Source organism: Protopterus annectens, chromosome 11.part0 (assembly GCF_019279795.1).
Source record: "Protopterus annectens isolate FY-2018-M chromosome 11.part0, PAN1.0, whole genome shotgun sequence".
NCBI classification, from domain to species: domain Eukaryota; kingdom Metazoa; phylum Chordata; order Ceratodontiformes; family Protopteridae; genus Protopterus; species Protopterus annectens.
Window position 1 is genome coordinate 828,652,363 of NC_056745.1, and position 27,928 is coordinate 828,680,290.

Here is a 27,928-nt window from a genome sequence, read left to right on the forward strand (position 1 = left end):
CTTTTAAACAGTGAATTTAACAGGCTTTGGTATATGTAGAGTTTTGCAGCAAGGCTCCTTACTGGGACCTCAAGGTGTAAATTACATTTCCTAATCTGTATTGTAGCCGTTGCCTGTCTAATGAAAATAGAATGACTTTTATAATCCTGTGAATGATATTTAAGACCCTGCTCAACCCAAGTCTCTCCTGTTTAAAGGAGCCTTTGGGATCTTACTGGCTTTCCTAGACCATTCCTGCATCAGGACTGTTGGTGATCCCTAGGTTCAGGTCTGAGTCATCTGAGCTCAGATCTTCCTGTTATTAGACCTCAGACCTCTGTGATATACATCTATGCCCATCTTTAAGAAGTGGCTTAAGACATACCTCCTCCATAAAACATTTTGGAATCCTTTTAACTTTTGAGTACCCTTGCAATTCATTGGGGTTAAAATTAGCTATTTTTGCTCCATTCAGTATGTTGTTTTATTTATTCTGTTTCACAGGGAGCCCATGAAGGCTAGACATTGAGACACTTGGGTGTTTTAACTATTGTGGAACAAAAGTTAAGTTTTAAATGCAGACAATGTGTACTATGGGTCTATATTAGATAAACGAAAGTTTATCTTACTGAACGCTGACATTATCGAAAATCCCGGAACTCGAAACTGCAATTGTGGGGGGCTGCACCCCCAACACCCCCTTCTAAATATATATTCCAACTCCGACATTGCACTACAGTGAAGAAAGGGCAAATATTAGCATCTTCACTGTACTGCAATCTCACAATTCTGGTTTTGGGTTCCGGGATTTTGGTTCATGTTAGCGTTCGGTAAGATAAACTTCCGTTTATCTAATATAGACACTGTACTGTTACTGTCTCTGTAGATATTACAAGGTTTTCAGAAGTGTTTTTCATGGTTTGCATCTGCCATAGTCTTAAAGTTCCTTTAACTGAGATTTGCATAAATAGAGCTTTCTTGTTTATACTAATGAAGTTTTTTATTAGCTACATTGCCTAATCTGGCCATCAGGCAGACGTCCTTGGTTAGTTCACCTCTTTATTTTCCCCTTTAAGTTCCCTTGTAAGGGTAAGAGAAGAGATCAGACTGATATAGCTACCAATATATGGTAGTCAGAGTATTTTATTGTTTTCACTCTTTTACTACCCCTAAGTATACTGACAGCAGTCTTGAGAAGACATACATACACATATATGAAGTATCCAGCAATGAGGATCTTCAGACTTATTTACCTGCTCTGTTTTTGCAGTTATCCCCTATGCAGCCATCCTGTCACTTTCTTAATCTTCTTTCATGTCTCTTAAACTACTCTGAACCTCTCCACTACTCTGCTTACAACCATGCTCTCTGTAGTAAAGTCCATAGTCTGAGTATCATCTCCTTTAAAAAAATTCTTTATCATGTTTTCTTTTTCTGATTTGGAAACCAGTGACTTGCCACTTGTGTACCCCTCTGCCTTTCAATACATTTTATTTTCAACTCTTGTTTTATGCCCTTTATGCGATGGCTCAATTTCTTTCAATAACTATCTTATGAGAGTGAATACTGACAAAATAATTACGTCCATAGACTGACTCTGCCTTATAAACTCTGTGAATTTATGAATCGATAATCTCTGTAGGAAAGTTTTTTCTTTATTATCTTTTATTCTTCATTAAGATATAATAGGTAAAATTCCTCTGTATATTGTTATGTCAGTGTATTGCTTTGATGTAAATAGTTATAAATCCAATATGTGTTTGCATTTCCTGAGTATATTTCTGTTGCATTATTTATTTATTTGAATATACTGATGATAAGAGAAACAAAGATGTTAGAGTGTTTGCATGTACTGTGAATATGTAATATAGCCGTTGTCACATTAAGACTATTATGTAATATTATCATTTTAGAGCACATGTATCCCACAATGCACTGCACATCTAAACTAGTGCTAGGGTTTTAAGGATTACTGAGGTATTAATATCATTTCTACTGAGCTGCCAATAAAATGGTGTATCCTGACATTTCTGAAACTACCAGCACCTATTACTGAGTAACCATTAATACACAATCAGACATGGTATCAGAATTGGTATCTATCCAATGAACAAAAAATGCATTACCAGTTACAAAACAATTTTACTTATAAAAAGTTGTTTTACCTGAAATGTCAGTATTGTACTGAAATTAAAATGTTCAGTCTAGAAAAGAAAGACATTTTTATGAAAAAGATCACATGTAACCCACCACAGCCATTTGACTTTTCAGAATACTTTTTGCTATCTTGCCTGGATCAGAGGTATGCACAATTTCATATAATGACTGAATGAGATAAAGAGCAAATGAAATCTAGACAAATACCTTGTTCTATTCTGTAAGATGAGGTGGGGGGGGCATACACAGTTCATGTGGCTAGTATGCTACATATGAGTCAGTGATTAATAAACTCAATAAACATTTTATGCCAAAGAGAACTATAATACCAGAAAATGCTTCTACAGAAGTATACAAGTGAATGTGCTGATATTTGATTGTTTTAACTGACTGAAAATTGTAGGTTAAATGGCATAAATACATGAAGAAAGCAGAGGCAGAATTATGACTGGGCTCTGATGTAGAAGTGTTTCAAAAGCTACAGCTTGAAGTTAGTCTAACTTCAGAGAAACCAATGCAAATCACTATAGAGACGGAATTATTCAAAAGGCAAAATATTAATTTGATCATGGAAGTGATGTGAGTGTGGTGACTTTCTAAGTTAATGGCAAGTTTAAAAAGAAACATAATTTTTGTCAAACTAACCAAATGTACAAGAAGTAGAAATAGTATAAGTTTGACAAATACATAAGGTGTGACCATGATTATATCCAGTCAAAGTAGTATGCTGCACATGGCAGAAGTTATAAAAGATGTAAAAGACTGGGTCACATTGGTGTTATTTGTAAGGCAAAGTTAATTAAAGAAGCTACTGCTGAAAATAAGACCAAAAATAAAGATCAGAAAATGTTTTCTTAGGTTTAGTCTGTCCTGTTTCTGATGGTGAAGGAGATTGGCAAGTTAACATTGCTTCTCATTGAATTCAATTGAGTTTCAAGATTCATACATTGGCTGATGTTATTGTGATATCATATGTTACATATAAAAATTCTTAAAGAGTCCACAATTGCAAGAAGCAGAGACTGAAATGCATAGTCCTGCAGGCAAATTTAAGTATATTGGTAGATGATAGCCATGTCTGAGTGGAAAAAGTACACGTTTGAGGGGTGAGTTTCTTTAGCAGTATCAGTGGTACAGCAGGTAGCACACTCATCCTTAGTGCAGAAGGTTGTAGGTTCAATTCCCACAACAGGTAGATCAATTGCTGGCACAGTAGTGCAACATAAAGGGGTGCTGCACTCCTGCATGTGCCATACTTCAAATGAGATGCTAAACCAAGACTCCATATACTTGAGTTGGTGGTAGCTCAGGTGGCTGTAAAATATCCCATGCCCTTTCAAAAAGGAGAGGGGTTCATTATTTACACATCAACACAATCACATTGGCATATAAAATTTTGCATTACCTAATTCACTTAATTAATCCATAAATTAATGAAATATAAGTATATAAATCAATATAATCACATCTGTACATATCAACTGTCAATTAATACATTATATACATGACCCTTACTACTTTTTTCTATAACAGAATCTACTTATTTTTAAAATGTCCTCTATATTCCAAACCTTGTTGAACAATAACTCATTTACACTTGCATTCTGAATGCTTCCTGTTATAGTAAACATCTTATCAACATTTTCCTCATTATTATTCATATTCTTTCCATACAAACCATATATCATATCCAAATTAATTTCCTCTTTTATTAATAATTCTTATTCAGCTTTCATTACATAAAACCAACTATAATTTGTTAACCCTATTACACTCTATAAATATGAATCCCCATTTCTACTTGGTTACAACATTTACAATCTCTAAAAGTAACTTATATTTCATCTCTCTCCTTACATTATTATTTATAGTTAATCTCCTCAAAACATCTTGACAATTAACCATACTTTTAAATCTATCCCCTTCTATGAGTAGCTTGCACTATTTGTATTTTAAGCCCTTCCCATGGATTAACTACATACCTTGAACTAACAATAGAATCACATAATATTCTTCTATTATCCAAATTTCTTCCATATTCAATTTCCATAAAAATGTTTTTCCTAGATAATTTGTAATTTTCACATTTATCACTTTCTTCTGTTTTTCATTTTCTAACATTTTCCCAAAAATTATAATACTTAATTTTCTAAACTTTCCCTAACAAATCTTCATTACCAAAGTTCCCTTTCCATAAAATATAAAGTACATGTAAATATACACAAAAAAGGATGTATTAAACCCAACCCCTCCTCCATCCAAACTCAAACACAAAATACCCCTTTTAACTGGGTTTGATCTAGATCCTTATATATTGCTGAAAAAATATGTAAAATGTCATTTTCTTTCTCCATCAAAATCATAGAAACATCAGCCAAATATGCCAATTTTCCTAACATTACAGAGTTAAGCAAATAAACCTTTTTCCTAAGAAATTCTAAATGATCTCCAGTATATATATCCATATTTTTTAACTTTTCTATTAATTTACTGCATTCTTTAAAAATAAGCTCTACTTTTCTGTATTTAACTCCTAACAATTTAATTTATTTCCAGAAAAAAATAATGTTCTATTATCACAATGTCTCCTAACCCTTTACTTTTTCTTTTAATTAATGTTACACCAACCCGTTTCAATAATTTTATTAAATAAATAAGTATTCCTTAATCCATATTTTATTTTTTGTAATCACTATAATATCATCTGCATAAGATAATAAAAGAAGAACTTCAACACTTCCCTATATCTTATATTCAGCTTTTTTCATATAATGCTCAATTTCCCCTCCTAAAGCAAAAGAAATATTACTCACTATGGGCATTATTATCTCACTCAACATTTTAATTTAATCTCCTCACTAATTTACCCACTAATTAATAAAAATACAACATTTTTGTTGTAAGCAGATTTAACAGCCCCCACATTTTCCTTGAATACCACATTGTTGAATTATCTTCCACAACTGAATATGACTTAGTTTGTCAAAAGCCTTGTCAATATTTCCCACCATCACTATACAGCATATCATCCACTTCTTCTTTCACAAATAATAAATCTTTACTACTTCTCACTTTTACCTAATATATGCCCAAACCCAATGCTTCATCCACGCCTCCACCAAACCAAAATTTGCATGTTTCATAAAAATCTTTAAATCAAGTTGTGTCCAATTAAATATAACACTTCTTTCTCCTTTCTTTTTCCATATACATTTGATCACCTCTTGGCATAACTTTTTACACACAAATAGCTTCCTCCAACCATTCTTTCAGTTTTTACAAAGACGTCCTTCTTCCATACTTGCAGTCTTTTTTTTTAATTATAGCCTATCCCATTTGAATCAGTTCCTGATTATACTTTCATAAATTTGAGCGCAATATCTAATTCAACCACTTCTGCCAGATTTTCCAACTGTGGTAATATACACTGAGAAAACTTTTTTACATTTTGTTGCTAATTGTATTATTTTATTTAAACCCGCTACTTATATAATGTTGAAGCACTCACAGTATGCTTTCCTGATCCTTAACAATCATTTCATCAATATGTTTAATGTCAGTTATTAATGATTTTTTTCCATTGCAACTTTCCCTAAAAAGGAGAGAGCTCTTCCTTTCTACTTTGTAATAAATATTTTTACTTAAACAATAAACCCTTAATTCAAAATATACAGTTCCATCTCTTTATTAAAATATTCCTTACTATGTTCCAAATTGTCCAACATTTTTTTAAAAAATCCATATTCTCAATTTTTGCATTTTCTCAGATCATTCTCTACCTCAAAAATAAATAAATAAACATTAACCACCACTTAGAACAATTGCCAAAACAAGACCTTAGAGTCAAATGATCATTCCATAACTGAAACATTTCTTTATTTAACTGCTGACTGTCTACAAATGCTTTTAGCAACCTTTTAATACCCTTCTACACCTTAATACCTTCACAATTCTCCCTGAATTATATCATTATTGCAACATGATCTGAAAATCTAGTAAATACAAATCCTCTATTGATTGCTTTTACCTGCCTTTACACTGATTCCATATCCTTAGACCTCCACATTTCATCACCTCAACCATTTTTATCTATTATTTCTTTTTTCTATCTTGAAATCACAATTACAATTCTCATCATAATAATATACATATTAACAATGATGTATTTCTTTCTTTTATTCTTCAAATAACTTTTGTCTGTCTTTAATTTTGGTACTAACATACATTCTTATTAATCTGTCCACCTCTTTATCTCAACTTGCATTTACAACAAACCCTCTTACATCTTTCATTGCTGTCACAACCAATACTTTTATCTTATCATTAAATAAAACAAATTCTCCAGAAAATACTTCTGTTCCTACATTTCACACAACTGTCCCATCCCAAATCTTTTCATTTGAACTCTATCAAAATCATTAATCAACCTGACATCCTGAAAATATATTATATCAACCTTTAAATTCATACACCATTCTAAAACAACTAATCCCCTTACTCCATTCACTAGAGTACTAACCTTTAAAGAAATTAACTTAAAATTCTTACTTCTTTTTTCCAAACTTTAATAGGATTATTCTTAATTTTCACTTTCTTTCAACTCCCTCTCTGCCCTATAGCAGCCTTTTTATCAACTTCCACACTTTCTTCATATTCTTTAATTTGTTCACAATCAGTAATGCATATTTCATTTTTTTATTTATTTTACATTTGTTGACCAGGCTAGTCTAATTGGATATATGTCCATTTTCAGTAGAGGTCCAGGGAGAAAAGCTCCAAACTAACCACAGTTATAACAAGGTTAAAGATTACAGTAAAATAGCTAACAAAATAGTAAGTAACTAGGTAGTAGATTACTATAAAATAGTAATTAGCAGTTATATCAAATACATTGTATTGTACATAAAATGACAAAAACAGAAAATAGGACATGACTCTACAGAGGAGTAAAATATTTAAATGTTACAGTAGTTTTACTGTTCACTTTTCATTTATGCTAAACAATATTGTCTAGATTAGAGTAGAAACTGGGAAGTGGTAGAAACAGAGGTGAAATTCTAGTCAGGGTTACTACAAGTGCATAGCCAGTGTGTTCTAAGGAATAATTTGAGTTTTTGTTTGAAGAGGGGTAGGGAAGGAAGTAATGTAAGTTCACTAGGTAGAAGGTTCCAGTTTTTGCCAACTGTGTTTGAAAAGAGAGAGTCACCTGCCATGTTATTGGACTTGTTTATGCTAACTAATAGTTTATTAGAAGAGCATAAGGTATTGAGATTTTTATAGGGAATTATAAGGTTGGAGAGTACTGGAGTTTTATTTGGATCATTGAGGACCTTATGGGCTATGGTAAGTTGGTTAAATTTAAGCTGACTCCGTAGTTTAAGCCAACCAAGTTATTTTAGATTGTGACAGTGATGGATTCTGAAGGGTTACCAGTGACAAATCGGGCAATGTTATTATAGGAGCTAGCTAGTTTGAGCATGATGCTTTTAGTTAGGTTAGTGTAAATTGGTGAGGCATAGAACAGTATAGAGATTAGAAGTGATTGGGCAATAGTGGTTCTAATTGTAGAGGTAATGAAGGGTCTAATCCTATATAGGGAGCCCATTCTTCTGTTAACTTTTTTATAGTGTTGTTAATGTGAAGGTCAAAGTTAAGGTTGTTATCTATTGTAATTCCAAGGAGTTTAGTGTTGGAGTCAGGAGAAATGAGGATACCATTATTAGAGATGACTGAGAAGTCTAATGGTGTGACCTTACGGGTAGGAGAAAAGAGTAGGAGTTTTGCTGTTTTGGGATTCAAGAGGAGACAACACTTTAAAAACCATGATTCTGCTGTGTTAAACACCTTCTGAGTTATAGATTGTAGTTCAGAAGAATATTTGGCTGTACAAATAAGTGTGGAATTGTCTGCATATTGTATGCAAGTAGCTTGTGGAATAGCTAAATGCAGATCATTTATAAATATGGAGAAAAGTAGAGGGCCTAGAATTGATCCCTGGGGGGCACCCAAGGTGACAGGCAGGAGGTATGATAGATTATTCTCCCAGAGCACTGTTTGTTGCCTATTGCTGAGGTAGGAAGCGACCCATTGTATTGCTAGTGAGCCGAAGACAGTGAATTTAGTATATTTATAAGCAAAGGGTGGTTGACCATGTCAAAAGCTTTTGAAAGATCTAAGAAGAGAGCTGAGGAGAGAATGTTATTATTACGGTTTCTGTTGATAGAATCAGTGAAGGAAAGAAGGGCAGTAGTGGTGCTATGGAATGGCCTAAAGCATGCTGGGTAATGGCTAGTAAGTTATGTTGAATTAAGTGGTTAAGTAGCTGGAGATGAATGCATCTTTCCATGATTTTAGCTAAAGGAGATAATAAAGCTATAGGTTGGTAGTTGGAGTATTCATTTGAGTTACCCCCTTTATGTACAGGAATAATGTGAGAAATTTTCCATATGTCCTGGATGGTTCCTTCATTAATGGTTCTATTTATAAGAATCGATATGGGATAGGCTACAGATGTAGCTGCTTTTTGCAAATATTCAGCTGGAATCTGGTCAGTTTTTGGATGAGTTTGAAGATAAAATTAGTCGAGATGGGTTGTAATTTGAAATTGGGAATAGGGCTATTGTTGGGGATAAGAAAGCTAGAGTTATCAAGGAATAGTTGGCTGGCCAGGGATTGTATGGCCTCAGTAAAGAATGTGTTAAAGGTGTTAGTGATTGGGGTCTTGAGATTAGTGTCTGTTGGGCTTGGTGTACTGGAGTGACCAGGGTTCAGGAGTCTATTGATACTTGCCCAGAATTTCTGTGGATTATTTTGCTGTGTTTGCTGCATTTTATAGTAGAAGTTTTTTTTATCTGAGAGCATTGCTTTTTTTGTCAAATTTCTCAGTTGTTTAAAAACTTGTTGATCTGCTGTAAGTTTAGTACTTCACCACCTATCCCAGGTTTTGTTTCTGAGTAGGATTTTTTGCCTGGTTTCTTTAGAAAGCCAAGGAGCTGGTTTTGATCTAATTCTAATGGTATGCTTAGGTGCATGGTGGTCTAGGATAGTTAAGAATTTAGAGTTGAAGTATTTGACAGCCTCTCTAAGTGGTAGGGCTTTTAGGGGGACCAATTACAAGCAGTAATTTCACTTTGGAATAGCTGTATGTTAAAATGCTTGTTGCTTCGAATTGAGCAAAATATTGTAGCTTGGGCAATATCAATCTTTTCCCTGATTATGTAGGTCAGAGAATGGTCACTTACATCATCGGGGAAGGTCCCTACCTTATAAGTTTGTTGAAAGTTGTTTATAAGAATCCAGTCTAAGGTAGTCTCTTTTATATTTGGTTTGTTAATTTTAGTGAGGGAGGTAATGGTTTCAGAGAAACCATGAAGGTTAATATGGGAAGTAGGATGGTCAGTATTGATGCTCTTCCAATCAATATTGAAGTCACCAAGGATTATGGTTTCTTGAGGGAAGGATGATGTGACCCAGCAAAGTATATTCTCTAGTATAGTGATGTTGTTTTCAGGAGGTAAATAGATACAGATAATATTTATGGATTTGTTAGAATTGATCTGTATTTTACAGATGAGTATTTCAGCATTATTTTCCAAAGGAGGGTTGTAGGGTGAAGTGGTGACTACAAGGCCTTCTTTGAATAGAATTGCTACTCCCTACCCTTTCTTTTGTTGCGATCACATCTCAGTATATTATAGCCTGGTGGTGTGATTTCATTATCATGGGTTCCAGGTTTTAACCATGTTTCTGTTAGGCAAAGGATGTCAAAGGAGTATACATCCAGGAGAGCATGGAGGTGGGCTACTTTATTATTTAAGCTTCGGATATTGAGATGAGTAACTAGGAGTGAGTTGGGAAGTTTGGTAGGGGACAGTGAGGTAGTGGGATATGGAGTATGAGAGTTAGTGGTATGGACATTGGCTGGGCCTGGATTAGGGTGGATATCTCCATCTTCTAAGGATAGCCTTTTCAGTCTAAGTAAAGGATTCTGCATATTACTGATTAGATATTAAACTTTCCTGGTTATTATATTATTATATTTAATGTGGGCTAGTCTGTGGTACTTTGAATGAAGGTAGCTTGGTGTGGAAGTTATATTTATATGCTGGTGAGAGGCACTGAGCGATTGTATGGTTGTTTGTTTATAAGGATAGTGAAGATGAGAAAAATTGTGATGTGTAAATGAGGTTAAGAGATAAGATGAGGTGAGAGCAATTATAAGTGTAGCAATGAGAAGAGTTTTGGTAGGAGTATATTTAGCTAATGTGGGCATAATGCTTCATCAGATAATGGGAGTTAACAAATAGGCAGGACTGATAAAAAGTGAACTAAAGATATAAGAGTAGGTTATGTTTCTTTAAGTTTGAGTTTATGATTGGATATGTGGAGGAAGGGTGTGGTGTAAAAGGTTAGGTTGATAGATCAATTTGATTTGTCGGTTTTGGAAAGAGGGTGTGGCTATGAGGTAGAAGTCTAGGGCCACTGGGGTGGGTCAGAATGGGGGTAGGGTAGGGGAGCAGAGTGAGCCCGCAGGGCAAACGGAGTGGGTAGAGACAAGAGAAGGAAGAAGCAATAGGAGAAGAATCAATCAGTGAAAGAAGCTTTTAAAAAGGTAAGTGACGTTGAAGGTAAGGGGAGAGATTGGGCTCAGTGGGAGGATGGTTATTATGAGGGTAGGTGGGTGCTAAGTGTAGAGGATTAGAGGATAAAATGTGGGATAATAAGTAACACTATTAGGACAGGAAGATATTAAATTATACTATGTGTAGAGAAAGGGGATAGAAGCTGGCACAAGACTGAAGATGGAAGTAAGAAAGAATAAATGAGTTTTCTAGCTGGCTAAAAAGCTGAGGTTGTATAAGAAGATTAAGAGTGAGTTAAGATAGTAGCAAGGCTTGGAAAAATCAAGGAAAATTTGTCATGTTATGGTAAGAAATAGTGGGATAGATAGAGGGAGGTAGAACTGGGTAAGAGTGCCACCTAGTAGACAAAACCAATATTGCAGTAGAATATAGTAAGAGGGAGAGGTCTGTTCCAGGGTTAAAAGGTGAGACTAGAATTAGAAAGAGCTTTAAAATGGTCTGAGAAGGGTGTACAGGCTAGTGGGTAAGCTGCTGACTGTCCTGCCTTAGAAGCGTCCTTTCAACTACCTACCAAATATACACCTCTTTAGTTAACTGTTAGGTTAAAGAAAACCACATACTTTCTTGCTTCTTTAAACTTTTGGGAACAAGGGTGGGAGACCCTGAGATGCTTGCTTCTTTAAACCTTTGGGACCAAGGGTGGGAGACCCTGAGACGTAACAGCAGGTTGCAATGGATCCCTATTCGTCAGGCGTGAGGATTCAGTTTCCTGGACAGGATATAGACACAGAGGGCTGGGTATTTCTTGCTTCTTTAAACTTTTGGGAGCAAGGGTGGGAGACCCTGAGATACTTGCTTCTTTAAACCTTTGGGACCAAGGTTGGGAGACCCTGAGATGTAACAGCAGGTTGCAATGGATCCCTATTTGTCAGGCGTGAGGAGTCAGTTTCCTGGACAGGATATAGACACAGAGGGCTGGGTACTTGTTGGTAAAGATGGAGGAAAACAAACAGGATCAGGAGAAAAGGGAGAAAAGAAGTAACTTTAGTATAAAAAGCAGTATATGTAAAGCAGATAGTAGAGCATTAATAAACTACACAGTAACAAGGTACACAATAAAGTATTCATCAAATACAAGTCATCACTGATAGGCAGGAGCAATATAGCTCACACATAACCATAAGGGCTTAGTTTAGTAATATACAGTGAACAGTAGATAGCAATTTTAATTTACATAGGCCTTTAGACACACCGAGCCAGTAGTCCAAACAGTAGAGAGTTAATAAACCAGTTAAAGTCATACAATGTTTTGAATATGGTAACCTGTATTCAGCAGGAAATAAATCTCTCTTGAAGGCAAAAGGGTGGTCTAAACCTTCTCTTGGCTTCGGTCACTAGTTCAACTCTAGTCATATATGATTAAGGCAGTAACCCAACTGATAGCGGCTTTGCAGAGATTAACATTTCCCCATGATTATACAAACATAAGAAATAGCTATTGCTTTAGGCAGTCATTTTGCAATAAACCAACATTAAACTAATGACAATAAACTATGTATGTGCATATGAGGATTGGACTTACATCAGGGCGTATGAATACACTTTGCTAAACACAGTTCACAACAGGGTTCAAACAACAGTAGGACAGAGAATCCAGCACCATGTTATGCAGATGTATGGCATGGAAATCGTTTAAAAAGAAACAACCTATCTAGAGTAGGAGCCTTGCTTAGCTCTGTATAAGAGATCCCAGATAGAGGTGTATAACGGGTGAGGAAACAAGCTAGTAAATCTAAAATATACAATTGAGAGCGCCAGGGCTTCTGTTCACACATTAAAGTATGAGACAAAGGAAGGTTATATTCCCGCCTGGGAAGTTCAAAAATTAATAAAATACTGACACCAATATCTTGCAGATATAAAGATAATAGCGTCTCCTGATAGCTTTAGATAATGTTACATTCAGGCCTCTAGGACAGTGTAGACAATTAAAAACAGCATCAAGGAGTAAACAAAGTAGCGACTCTACATGGGAACTAAATGGAGACTAAAGAATAAGTTAGCATTATAACCCCATGAGGATATGAGAAAAGGCAAACACTTAGAATTTTAAAAGCTTTATAGTGCCTCAAAGGAGCTGTTATAACAATTGCTAAGTTGTAGGGGCGCTTAATTGAGATATTCACAGTACTTTGCAGAGCTCAGCCTCTGAGAAAAGTACCTGCATGGGAGACTAAGTTAAGCAATCATACTCTGTGGTAGAGTTGAGAAGTATACATAAGTAGTGTCTCCACGGATGTAATTATAATCCCAGAAGCCAAACTGCACAAATACAATCCTACACAGGAGCGTTTAAAAAATGCTTTATCAAAGGATCTAATTATTGCAATATTCACCGAACAGGAGCAGTAATAACTACTGCGTGGGAAGTGATGTAGTATTGAAGATGTGCCTCCATGTGGGTGTTTAAAATCACTTAAAATTAAAAACAGCCAACCCACTAAATCACATCAAGTGCATAATCAGCCGATCCACCATAATATACATTACATTTATTGTATGATGGTATAGGGACAAACCTTTGTAGAATATCTCGGACCAAGGGAGGCTACAGTGAAAAATAGAGCTAGGGGTAAAAGTAGCATCTCCACGTGGGTGGTGTGAAAGCCCGACAAAATCTCCAGGCAACACTACTAGGGGAATGAAGTTAAAATTAAATGTAGCGTCTCCATGAGGGAGGAGAAAACCCTCGATAATCTTCTAAGCGACACTCCTGTCAGTAGCTAGGATAACCATTAAGATTAAAGAGCATTACCTGATTTACAGCCATACAAGTAAATAAGCATAGGTGAGAGCTTAGGTAGACTGGATTAGATAGTTATAATGAGTTTAAGCACATTATCAAGCCAATCTGAATAAAAAATGCAATATGTACTTACGGTAGCTCAAAGGCGTTGGGGACCAGGGACGCTCAGCAGCTGGATCACTAAAAATAGTAAAGGAAGCGACGCAGGAAAGTATGGGTTTTTAAGGGGTAAGAGAGGATGTGAGGTGAGGGGGGAGTTGCCACAAAGGAGAGAAAGGATTATCCAGATAGGAAGAGTCGAGATAGTGAATGTGTAAAAAGAAGCAGTACAGGTAAGAGGAAGGGGGTAATGGAACGTTACAGACAGACTAGAGGGAATGGGCTAAAATAGCGAGTGAGCGCAGGTTGTAGTCAGAGACAAGAGAAGGAAGAAGCAATAGGAATCAATCAGTGAAAGAAGCTTTAAAAAGGTAAGGGATGTTGAAGGTAAGGGGAGAGATTGGGCTCAGTGGGAGGTTGGTTATTATGAGGGTAGGTGGGTGCTAAGTGTAGAGGATTAGAGCATAAAATGTGGGATAATAAGTAACACTATTAGGACTGGAAGATCTTAAATTATACTATGTGTAGAGAAGGGGATAGAAGCTGGCACAAGGCTGAAGATGGAAGTAAGAAAGTATAAATGAGTTTTCTAGCTGGCTAAAAAGCTGAGGTAGTATAAGAAGATTAAGAGTGAGTTAAGATAGTAGCAAGGCTAGGAAAATCAAGGAAAATTTGTCCTGTTATGGTAAGAAATAGTGGGATAGAATGAGGGAGGTAGAACTGGGTAAGGGTAGTGGACAAAACCAATATTGCAGTAGAAGATAGTAAGAGGGAGAGGTCTGTTCCAGGGTTAAAAGGTAAGACTAGAATTAGAAAGAGCTTTAAAAAGGTCTGAGAAGGGTGTACAGGCTAGTGGGTAAGCTGCTGACTGTCCTGTCTTAGATGCGTCCTTTCAACTACCTACCAAATATACACCTCTTTAGTTAACTGTTAGGTTAAAGAAAACCACATACTTTCTTGCTTCTTTAAACCTTTGGGATCAAGTGTGGGAGACCCTGAGATGTAACAGCAGGTTACAATGGATCCCTATTCATCAGGCATGAGGATTCAGTTTCCTGGACAGGATATAGACACAGAAGGCTGGGTATTTCTTGCTTCTTTAAACTTTTGGGAACAAGGGTGGGAGACCCTGAGATGCTTGCTTCTTTAAACCTTTGGGAACAAGGGTGGGAGTCCTTGAGATGTAACAGCAGGTTGCAATGTTTATTCACTGTTTCTACATTCCCTATCTCACTTTTATCAATATATGATACTTCATTTTTTCCTGTTCTACCTGTTTTTTTTTTTTTATGAAGGTGCATTGCCCTCCCACCCTTTTCATCATCTCTGCTTTCCTCCTGCACATTGTGTACATATTCTTCAAAATTGAACCAGAAAGGATCCTCCCTTTTTACATAGTCTACTCTTATCTTTACACTTATTCATAGTATTACCCTTTTCCTTTTATTGATTATATCATACCTTATCGCATTCACTAATTAAATGCTATACGTCCCCACAAAAAAAAAAACAAAAAAAAAAACAGGTCATTGGCTTACTTTAAAGTTCATGTCAAATTATTAACATAAATTATACTGGGTACATGAATAACAGAATCTTTTTTCAACTTTCAAAATCTATTCTACTTCTTACCCACCATTCCACAAGTTTCTTTCATCTTTTTTTATACTGTTCACATTTTCACATAAAGTCAACATACATGTTTTATAACATTTGCATCCATCACTTAAGACATAAATTGCAAATGAAAAGTCTTTTTCAGTAGTCTTTTGACCTGAAAAATAAATGAATTTCTTTGAAAAAATTTTTCTTTTTTTCAACACACAACAGAAATCTGTCCTATATAATGTCTGTTTCAAATGCAAAAAGTCTCATTTCTCAAATGTTTGAAAGATCTTATATCACCAGCTGTAGAACCCAGTGGCAGCACAATTTTGTCCGACTCATATCTGTCAATTATTTCATCATTTTTTTATTTAATCCTAGGTGTAGATCTTTTTTTTTTTCACACAGGTTGGTCATGTTCTTTGGGCCCCGTCACATTTTCAACAATGTCAATATATATTTTTGTAACTTCTCCAGTCACAAATGTAACTTTTTTTAGTACACAGTACCTCTAATTTATGTCTTAATCCTTCTAAAACAACTTCTTCCTAATATCAGCCTACAATACTGCTGTATGTTCACCAGGACCTTCCTGTTTCATCATTGTGACAAGTGTTGCAATGTCCAAACCATCACTTCACACACACTTCAGTAATCAAAACATCTTGATAGCTCATTTTGTCACTAGTAGCAGTTAAATGCTGCCCATCTGCACATCCCATATCATCACTGAAATCATCAACACAGTCCACAATAACAAAATCGACTACATCATCAACCAGAAACTTTGCCTTCTCTTCAATCCCTGCAGGAACACTGCTTTCTAACATTGCAGATCAATCCTTCCAGCTTCTTCTGCTATAGGAATGGGAGTAACCTGTGTGTACCACTTCATCCTCTCTGAAAAGAGTATGAGTCCTTTATTTATATAGAAAAGGAACTCTGATTTACAAAATATTTACACATTTCCAAATATTTACAAATGTACAAATATATAGATATACAAATATATTTACACATACTCATAATTTTACTTATAATCATTAACATTTTCATCCTTATTAGACCCCCCAATCCTTTTTCATAACCACCACATTTTACTTAATATTGTTGCTAAAATATATTTACCATTAAACATAATTTAATTTGTAAAATAAAATAACAGTATCACAGTGGAGTGACCAGGCAGGAAAAAAAGCAAAATCTCTGAATCCTTCATGTATGAAATATATATATATTTATTGTAAAGAACAAATGGTAAGGGCTTTCGCAATCAAGCTTCATCAGACCTTGGACATCAGACTATCCAAACATATCATGCAGTGTGGGGACAACCATGGCTTTAATTTTAGAGTCCTTGAGGTCATTTCCCCGAGTATCAGGGAAGATGATATTAGGAACCACACTGAGTATAGGGAAACCAAGTGGATTATTACCCTTAGAGAAGATAGGGGGAGGGGGTTGAATGAGAGGGCTTCGATAAAACCCCTATTGAGAAAACGGAGGATTCAGAAATGAATTATTGAATCACTGTTTTTATTTGTGGTTTTTGCATACATTTTTTATCACATATATTTATTTTTATATATTTTTATTTTCATATGCAATTGTATTGTCCATATGCACATTGATGTACTTTATAGAAATGCAGTATGAACTTTTTATTTAAATGGGGTTGACATACTGTTTCTTCTTTAAGGGGATGGATGATTTAATTGATGTATCCATGTTGTTGGTTAATGTGATTTTTGAATTTTTATAAATGGATCACCATTTTATTTTGTGTTATGTGGTCTGAAGAAGCTTGTTACCGAAAGTGCTTACCATTCCATGGTCGTTTAATAAAAGACTTTTATGTATAAGAATTTTAAGGAGTTGCCTGGCTGCTTCGTTGTGAACATTTGCACAGTTTTTATTTTTATCTATTCTCTTAGCAACAAAGCATTTGTCTTGTGGATTATTTGCTGCTTTGTTTTATTAACTATTTTTTCATTATACTTTGTTTAATCTAGGTCCCCATATAAATGAAATAGATGATATGCAATAATCCCTTTTCAAATACTGCTGGCATCATAAATATGCTATTTTCCCATTAGTACTGAATGTATCAAATGAATGATAATCTATATGTTCTCAGAAAAGACACGTTTGTTTGATTTCTTCTATTGTTTTTTTCACATTGAATTCTACCTATATCTTTAATACCAAATTTTATACCTAGCACAGAAAATTCTTTCAGTGTAAAATATATACACCTATCTTTATTACATCACCTAAACCTTTGCTTTTTTCTTTATTTAAAGCCATCCCTACCACCTCTAGACACTCATCTGTGCAAATTACTTATTTTATCCAGACTTAGTTTTTTGCAATTATGTCATGTGCATATGTCCACATAACTGGAATTCATCACCCTTCAGGCATTATATACCTGACCTTCTTAATTTTATAATTATTATTATTCAATACTATCAGTCTCCATTTTTTAATCATCTTCTTTCTTCCTTCTTCCATATGAATATAAGTGTTCCACCACATAATTCTTTAAACATGAAACCTTCATTTAATCATTCATTCAAAAAAATTTTTTTTGCCACTTCATTAAATTTTATACATTTCATACCCTATTCCATCTGGTCCTGCAGTCAAATCTATATTTACTTGTCCTAATACTTTATCTAGCTCATATAAACACATCTCTTTTTCCAAACTCCTTATTCTCTTTTTCTCTTAACTTTTTACTTTGCATGTTATTTTCACTACCCCCTCTCTCTTTTCTTTAAACAGTTCTTTTACATATTCATAATCTTTTCCTGGGTTCTTTTTACTTCTCATTTTCCATTTTTATTGCTGTCATTATACTAACATCTTCCTTTATTAATCTGTTTAAGTAACTCAATATGTCTTCTCTTTTTCCTTATAAAAAGTATTTGCTTAAATAACAATTCTTGTATTTTTTCTTGATTTTCTCATAATTTTTTCTTTGTCAAAGTACTTTCTATCATTATGGTCTAAATCTTCCAATGCATCATTATATATAATTTATATTGTTCTTTATCCAGTTTTCTGACATTGTATTGCCATTCTAAAAACGTTTTTTATATTTTTCCTTAAATATCATCCACTATTCAAACCAAATCTTCATTTTCATATTTCTTTCCATAACTTTATTACTGATCTCTTTCCTTCTTTATTACACATCTCGTTTATCTTTTTTATTCCTTTGCCTATTTTTATATATTCCTTGCTTTCCTTTATCTCTAGCCATATTGCAAGGTGATCAGAAAATCCTGTTGCAGCTACTTCCCCTGCTGCTATAACTACACCTTCTGATACTATAAAACAATCTATTGCAGTTCTATACATACCCTTTTTGTTAGTCCATGAACTGTTGTCCCAAAGTTTTAACTCACCACAGATTATAACTTCTAACATTTTTCTTATAGCATTCCTTTATTTTTACATTTTCATTCATTTCCTTTTTATTTTCTTTTGTACTTGTCCCTTTAATTTTTTTTCTGTCCTTTACCCCTTTTCCAACAGATTTATTTCCTTTTACTATCTCCCAATTTATGTCTTCTTCATCACTTCTTTCCGACCCTTCTTTTATGTCCTCTTTATTATTTTTTCTCATCTAATTTTTCTTCTATTTTAATCACATTTAATGTTTCTTCTCTTTCTTTTTTGTTTTCCTCACACTTACTTTTATTTTTACATTCCAGCCAAAATGTCCAAGTGTATTACATTTATAACATTTCAATTCACATTTTTGCATTATGCCCAATTTCCCCACAAATATAGCATTTTCTTTTTATCATAGTTGGTTATCAAATAGCATTCTTTTCCACAAAAACATGTTTTTAGTTGTCCCCAGTATTTTATGACACCCCATTCCTCTCTACATTTATCTTGCTTGGTATATGTATACTTTTTCTCTTTCTATTTTATTACATTATTACAGTACCATCCAACAGTCTATAATCCCCTTTTATCATAAACTTTTGCAATGACCAGTACTTCTCTACATAAAGTTTTCAAATGTCTTTTCAAATTCTCTCTGTCTACCTCTGTTCAAAATTCTACATGAATTTTCCTCTTAGTTTCCATGTTAAATGAGATTCCATGAATTACAGTTTTTCTTTTTTTCATATTCTCCAAGAAAATTTTCCATTGTAAAACCAGTCTCAAATATAATGTCACTAAATGTTTTATTATTAATGAGAATAAATGCTATTCCTCATGTACTTTACACCCAAAGAAACTAGTACATTGTCCTACATTTCATACCTATCCATTTCTTTGCCTTCTTTACTTTAAATCCTTACTACATACTTTAATTTTTCATTTTTTCTGCCTTTTTTTTTCTACTACTAGTCTTCTGCCTTCTTTTACTTTCTGTGCATATGTTTTCTTTTCCATCTTGCTACCATCCTTCTGGATTGTCTCTACATCCTCCTTTTGTATTATCTCCATAATATCCACCAGGAAATATCTCCTTCATTTCCTGACCTTCTCTGCATCACCATTTCTTTAAGTAAATTATTTCACAATCCTCCAGATTGGAGGGTTGTAATTATTTACCCATCATTTGCTGAGTCATCTTCATCAAACAGATATTTTTGAAACATCTCCTCAAAATCCTGCACACATTCTCCAGTCTTGATATTAGCTTTCTCCTCCATCTCTCTCACCATGCCATTGTCACTTCTCTCTCCATCTGCCTCCCTGTTTCTTCTTTCCGTCTATGTGCCTGGAATGGAAACAGGAAGTGTTTATGTGAAATGGGTCCCACTTGCAACAATGAGTAGGGTTTTTCTATTGATATATACATTACATATTATTTACACATTTACATATTTACATTATTTACAGTATATCTATTTACAAATCTCCATACATTATAAACTGCAATTTAAGCATTCCCCCTACACTCTTTTATCCACAACCAAAACATAATTTTTTTTCCAAAATCTTTGTCAAAGTCTATTTTCCATTGTATTTAACATCATTTAGTCTCTCGTTCCATATAGTCCATGAAGTATAAAATATTTCTCTGTCCATTTTTTCACTTCTTCCTGTTTATGTGCACCATAATAACCAAATTCTATTACGTACATATTTATTTGTTCAAATTTTAACAAATTTTTCACCTTATTATCTTTACATATTTCTTTCCACAAATTATTAAGTCTTTCACATTTCAAAAACACATGCTCAGTAGTCTTAAACTCTCCACATTTATTACATATTCTATCTTGCTTTTTTTGTATGGCATATTTGCCTTAACTGGCAATTTTCTAATAGACAATCTCCATAAAGAATCATTACAGTCTTTAATTTTTTATAGTTATTATATCTCATCATTATGGCTGTTTTCTTATCTATTTCTAAATCTTTCCATGGAGCAGTACAATAAAATGATTTCATAATACTTGAATACCATTCCTTTCTATTTTTTCTCACATATATTCTTTTTTTATTTTCCATAACACAATTTTGTTTTGGTACTCTTTCATTTCTTCATTTACAATGCTTTTACTTTGTTTTTTAACTCCCATTCCTTCCCACAATTCTTCATATTTATCATATAGTATCTTAGGTTCATAGGTGTGTGCTATTAATGGCCCTGGAGCCTTTACAAACCTAGCCCATAGAAGTGCCCTGGCATGGTGCGACCCAACGTTAGTTCCCAGTGCCTCTATCAAGTAGAGTTACTGGAGTAATCCCCGGGGTGAACTTTCTATTTTTCATCCACTCATCAAGATTTCTCTTGAAAAGGGCCAGTGAGGTGCTCTGCTTGACATGTATGGGAAGTCAATTCCAGAGCAAGGGCAGTCTCTGGGCTATGAACCTGTCCCTCTAGCATGTTCTGTTGATTGTGGTAATGAGGTTGAGGTCTCTGGAGCATGTGGTGTAGAGGGATTGGGATTTCTTTAGATGTAGCATTTCTAACAGAGCAGGGTCAGACATGGCTTTGTAAGTCAAGCAGAGATCACCCCTTAGTAGATGATATGATACAGAGAATAGCTGGAGTTTTTTGAGTCTGTCCATGTAGGACATGTGTTTAAGGCCTAGGATCCTCTTCATGAGGTACTTTTGTGGCCTTTCCAGCTGTTGCATGTGTCTAGTGAGGTACATGCCAAATGGGGCATTATACTCTATGATTGGCCTAATGAGGGAAGAGTAGAGAGAGATGATGACTTCTTTCTTCCTGGATGCAAAACCCTTGGTAATGAGATGTGCCACATAGAAGGGCTTTCTGACCACAGTGGTAATGTGATGGTTGAAGGAGAGGTTGCTGACAACCTGTGTCCCCAGATCTCTTATAATACCTTCAGTGTTTAGTGGGCTCCCATTGATGTGGTAATTAGTGGGAACTGAGTTTCCCCAAAGGGGATGAGAATGCATTTTTGGCATTAAGCTTAAGGCCATGGTTTCAACACCAGTCATTGGTCTCACTGAAGCCTTTCTGTAAGATGTGTACATCACTTGGGGAGTTCATAATGGCTCACAGCTTGCTGTTGTCAGTGAACATGGTCAGCCAGAGTCCCTCCATGTTGGCCTGGACTTCTGAGAAGTAGATGCCAAACAAGACAGGACCCAAGACCGATCCTTGTGGGACTCCACTCATGACTGGTCAGCAATCTTACTTGGAGTCTGCTACTTTCACACTGTGGGTTCTATCTGTGAGCTAGTTTGCAACTCACCTAGTGATAATGGGGTTGATGACTAGTTTGGTGAGTTTATCAATAATTCCTGAGTGGAAAATGGTATCAAAGGCCTTGGCCAGATCGAGGTAGGCTGTATGAACTGCCTTGCCCTAATCCACAGCTCTAGTGACTGACTCAAAGAAGTCAACCAGGTTAAGCAGGCATGAGCTACCTTTCACAAAACCAAATTGAGTGGGTCCTAGAGTTTGGAAATTCCTATATACCCTTGTTAATTAGGTCCATGATGATGTGCTCCATAGCGTTTCATATCAGATTAATCAGCCTAATGGGTTGATAATTCCCAGGGACTGTAGTTGCTCCCCCTTTATGGAGAGGGATGACTGTAGCATTGCACCATTCGGTAGGGACAAAGACTGAGGTGAGGCTGTGATTGAACAGGGCACACAGATGTGGTACCAGTTCACTTTGTAGTTCATGTAGAACACATCCAGGGATATTGTCGGGTCCCATGGAAACTGTATTTTTGGCCTTGGACAATGCAGCTTTAACCTGTGCTGCAGTAATGCTGGGTGCCTGGCATTCCTCCAGTATTGTGATTGGTTCTTTGGGGGGGGGTAAAGTTGGCACTGAATCTGTTTGCCAGTATGTTGGCAATATCTGTTGGCTCAGTATAGGAGGTACCATTGTGCAGTAACTCAGAGGAAACCTGGGTATTGCCGTGCAGATTCTTGATATAACTATAGAAGGCTTTGTGGTTGTTTATAGTTCCTGCCACAAGTCTGCCTTCATAGCTGGCTTTAGAGGTTTTGATGAGGGATCTCAACTTTTTGTTGAGGCAAATAAGGGAGTTTTTCCAGCCTTGGGACTTCACCTTTTTCTGCAACAGTTTCTTCTTTCTATTGTAGAGTTTATTAATGGCAGGGGACCACCAGATTGTGTTCCTTTTTTTGGAGGATAGCATCTTGGTTCTGTTGGGTATGGCTAGTTGCATGCATTTATGAACGTGTTTGTACAGTGCATTGGTGTATGATTCCATTAACATGGGTGCCGTGAAGTTAGCCACCTCTGTTTTTAGGAGCAAAAAGTCAGCTTTGCGGGGGGGGTGAGATGTGGATTTCCATGGGGATTAGTTTGTGGTCAGATCTAACCAAGGAGGAATTGACTATTTGTGTAGAGCAATGGTTGCCCTTGTTAGTAATAACCATGTCAAGGGATGTTGCTTCCTCTAGTGGGGGTAAGAATGAGCTGGTCCAAGGCATTAGAATTGATGAATTCCAGGAAGCATTGGGCCAGTGTATTAGTCCATGAGTAGTTTTCCCAGTTGATGGATGGGTAGTTGAAGTCACCTAGTATGAGAGTGTTGGGTTGGACCCTAATAGTTTCCACGGTGCTTAGGAATGTGGAGTTAGAGTCTTGGGACATGGTAGGGAACCTAGAGTAGGCTACAACCTGAATCTCCATCTTACCCAATGTTAGTTGTACTTGAAGTATCTCAGATGCATTATGCTGGGCTACTAGTCTGGAGGTGTCAATATCTTTTATGAATATGGAGACATCACTACCTTTGGAGCTTCTATAGATGTTCTGGGTCTGAAAGGTGTGGAATGAGTTATAGTCTGGTAGCACAGGGGTGCTTTCTGCTGATTTAAACCAGGTCTCCATTACAGCACAAATGCCAATGTTCTCCATTTTGAGGAGTGCTTTGAGCAAGTGCATCTTGAGATTTAGACTTCTAGCATTGAGCAGGATGACTCTCTGACTGCTTTTATTTATAGATGTTATGGTGGTAATTTGGTCTTTGGAACATTGCCTAAAAAAGGCACTATAGGGGTGGCAAGAGCCTTAGCCAGTATCCGGAAACCCAGGGGTGACAAATGCAGGCCATCTCTGGCAAAGCATTGAGGTCTGTCAATCATGTCATCCCAAGCAGACGGATACTGGATCCCCTTAGAATGACACCAAAAACTTAGACAATTGTTGAAGTCAATCATTTTCTGCTTGTACTGCGGTATCATTCTTGGTAACTTTAGGATGCTGCTCAGGGCTAGGGTCATACCTGCCTGGGCCACATAATCCGAGAGCTCCTCCATGTCTCTTTTCATGTAGTCCAGGGAGGTACATCTCAGGTCTTTCACACCCACATGGACAGTGACAGAGTCAAACTTGTACTTGTTGTGGAGTGACCTGAGTGCATGTGTTATGTGTTGGATTCTGGCATCTGATAGACAGCTGACTGTTACCTTCTCCTTATTCAACCTAGTGAGTGGAACATCAGTGTGCCTCACTATTGAGTCACCTATGATTAGTGCATTGGGCAAGCTGTTTTCCCTTAGGGGCTTAGGTTGAGGGACACACTGTGTAGGTGAGCTATCTGTCTTGTGGTTTATGCTGTGTTGTGGTGGTTGAGTGCATTTTTGCCTTGAAGATCTCTGTTGTTTGGGTAGATTTCTATTGAGAGCCTCCGTGAAGGTGAGTGTGTGGTTTGTGGTTTTATGTGAGAGCTGTGATGGTGGGTGTTCTGGAGGGCTATGTGTTGCATGTGGTGTGGTGCAGGTGTTGACCTTCTCCTCTTGACCAGCTGTTCCGGTCTTGGTGTCAGAGTGCATGGCTTCCAATTTGGCTATATAAGTGCATCTCTCACAAGTCTGAATGTTGGGAGGTAAGACAAGAGGGTTGTCTGTGTACATGAAGCAGTTACTACACTGCCTCAGAATGCCCAAGTTCACCAGGCTAATAGGAGAAAACACAGGGAACTGACCTTGAGACATGCCAGCAGGGATGGTCATTATTACTAAGTACTGGAGCTGTTTCCTCATATAGTCCTTTTACAAGAAAAATGTCATTCAAGGTGTCTGAGTCTGTACAGAGCACTGCCAAGCACTTGAGGGGAAACTAATATGAAGACCCTGAACATTTAAGGATGAAGTATTTATTCAGATATTCTGAAGTTAGAAAGAAATCAAGCAGTACTTACTGAAAAATAAAGAATTAGCTTGTCAAGAATGATGAAAAGAGGGGAGTCACATGAATGGCTACTGCCTAGCTGCTACTAATGCTGATCTCAGCACAGCTTCACTCTGTTGGGATACAATACTCCTTTGCTCATTTCTGTCAAGTTTTTATTTTCCTTCATAATTCCTTTTAATACTGTATATAAAATTAAAGATGCTGCATGTACTATTGGGCTTATTAAACCTAAACCTCCTTGCTCTTCTTTCATATACATAATCCCTCTTTTGACTGGATTCAGTCTAGAGCCCCATATAAAAGAGATTATAATCATCAGTTCCTTTTCACACTTAATTAGAATCATATAGATGTTAACAACATAAGCAATTTTTCCTATTATCATAGTGTTCAATAAGTGTGCTTTTTTCTATATGAAAATCTATATGATTTCCAAAAATTTGTCATATCATTTACTTCTTTGAGTACATTATCCGACTGTTGTTGTCTGTATTCATTCCTTCCAAATGTTATTCCTAATATAGCTATATATTTTTCATTGAACTCAACACTTCCTATCATACCTTTCTAAAACAAATCCTTTACTTTTCTCCTTATTTATACTTAAACCAAGTTTTTTAAATGTATACTTTTTCCATCCATACTTTATTTTTAACAAATAATACGATATCATCTGCATAATTATATATTATTGGCAATTGTACTTCCTTTATCATTTTGTATCCACCACTACTTGACATTTTATTAATTTCCTTCACTGTTACATTCATAACTAATGAGAAAATTACACTACTAGCCAAGCAGCCCTTCTTTATTCCGCATTCTATTTTTATTTCTTCCCCAATCCCAACCATTTATATTTAGTTTCATATAGTTCCTTTCATAAACAGATTGTATTACTTGTAATATGTTTTGCTTATATTATATGCCTGCAAAATTCCCCATAATGATTTATATTGAATATTATCATAAGCTTTACTTATATCTCCTATCATAACATTTGCTTCTACATTTTTATGATATCATCAATTATTTCTCTTATCCATAGCAGCTCTTGAATTCCTTTTCCTTTTCTTCCAAATACATTGTGCTCATATATTCTATCAATTTTTTCTGAACCTTTATGTTATTATTCTCATAAAAATTTTATAATCTGTATTATTTAATGTTATAGGTCTCCAGTTTTTTATCCCATCATTTCCCTTTTAAATGTAAATTTTATAACTCCTGTATATATATATATTTTTCTTTAATTCCAGTTTCTAACCATTCATTCATAACTTCTATAAAAAATATTTTTGCCACTCTTTCATTTCTTTATACATACCATATTCAAGTCCATCCAGTCCTGTTGCAGAATTCATATTAATATCTTTTAGAATTTCATTCAATTCTATCATGGTTATTTTTTTGTTCTAAGTACTCATTATCTTCCTTATTTAATTTTTCACTTTTATAAATGTGTTCTGTGTTTTCTTCTCTCTTAACAAATAATTCTAATACATATTGTTTAATTATTTCTTCTTGCTGTCTTATTTGCTTACCTTCTTTATTTTTTAATTATTTTATTAATTTTCCGTTTTATTATTTTACTCAGATATGGTGCTACCTCTTCTTTCTTTCCTTGTAAACAATGTTTTTGCTTATATAATAAATTGTTAATTTTAATATGATTCATTTTATATATTTCTCTTTCTTTTTCATAAAAGGAATTTTTCTTCTCTAATTAGTCTTTAAATGTTTCTTGACTTAATATCGTATATCTCTCTTTTTTTCTTTTCTTATTTTCTTCCTTATACATTCTAAACATACTTTTTTATATTTTTTCTTTAAAATTAAGCCACCAAACAGTCCAATTCTCATAAAACTCCCTCATAATTATATGATTTTTCCATAATTCCACAAGTTCTTTTTTCTCTTCTAAATCTAATTCATTTTCATTAATTCGCTTTACTCCTTTTCCTATTCTTATATATTTTTCATTTTCCTATATTTTAACCCATATTGCCACATGATCTGAAAATCCAGCATACTTAATTCCTTTTTTATAACTTTTAAACTATCAGATATTAAAAAATAATCAATTTCTGTCCTAATTGCATTCCTTTTATAGGTCCAGTGGTAATTCTCCCATACATTTAACTTTCCACTTCTCATAATTTCTTTAGCCATTTTAACATCAAAATTGCTCTTATATTTCCTTAAATTACAATTAAAATTACCCACCACTATAATGTCCATATTTACACAAACATATTCAAGAATAATTTTAAACATCATTTCTCTCTCTTTTTATGTTACATATGCATATAAAGCTATAATTCTGTACACATATTTTCCATCTCACATCTATCAGTATAGTTTTACCTAGTTCCACTATGGTTACATCTAATATTTTAATGCTTTCTTGACATTATATACATATGCCTGAGGATGTTTCTTTTCCCGTGTTCCAAACTACCACACCATTCCAAAGTTTTTCAGTTTGTATTCTTTCTTCCTCTGTTAATAATTTGATATCTTCTAAAACAATAATATGTGCATCTGCTGCAGCACACCATTGTAATATACCTATTCTCCTTTTAAGATTTTTTATACTGTTCACATTTAAAGCTAATATTTTCAGATTTTAAGGATAGTTAGTATAATAAAATGTTTATCCCTTTCCTTTCTTATTTTCTCTAAGCATTATGTTTTTGAATTCTCTTTTCCATTCTTTAACTCTTTTCCCTATCGAATTTTTTTTATTTCTTACTGTGCACCAATCAGCTTCTTCCTCACTTGTCTCCTCTGTTTCTTTTTCTTTGTTACTTTCTTTAATTGCCTGTATAACCTCTGTATCAGATACATCTTTTTGTACATTTTCTTGTATAACACATTCTATCTCTTTATCTTGTATAACTTTATTTTCATTTTCATTTTTTTGCACATTCATTTCACATCCTAACCATGAATGACCAGTATTGCCACATTTTTGTACTTTAAATCACATTTTTGCCCTGTTTTACCACATAAATAACATTTTTTATCACATTCATTGATTAAATGATCATTTTTTTCCA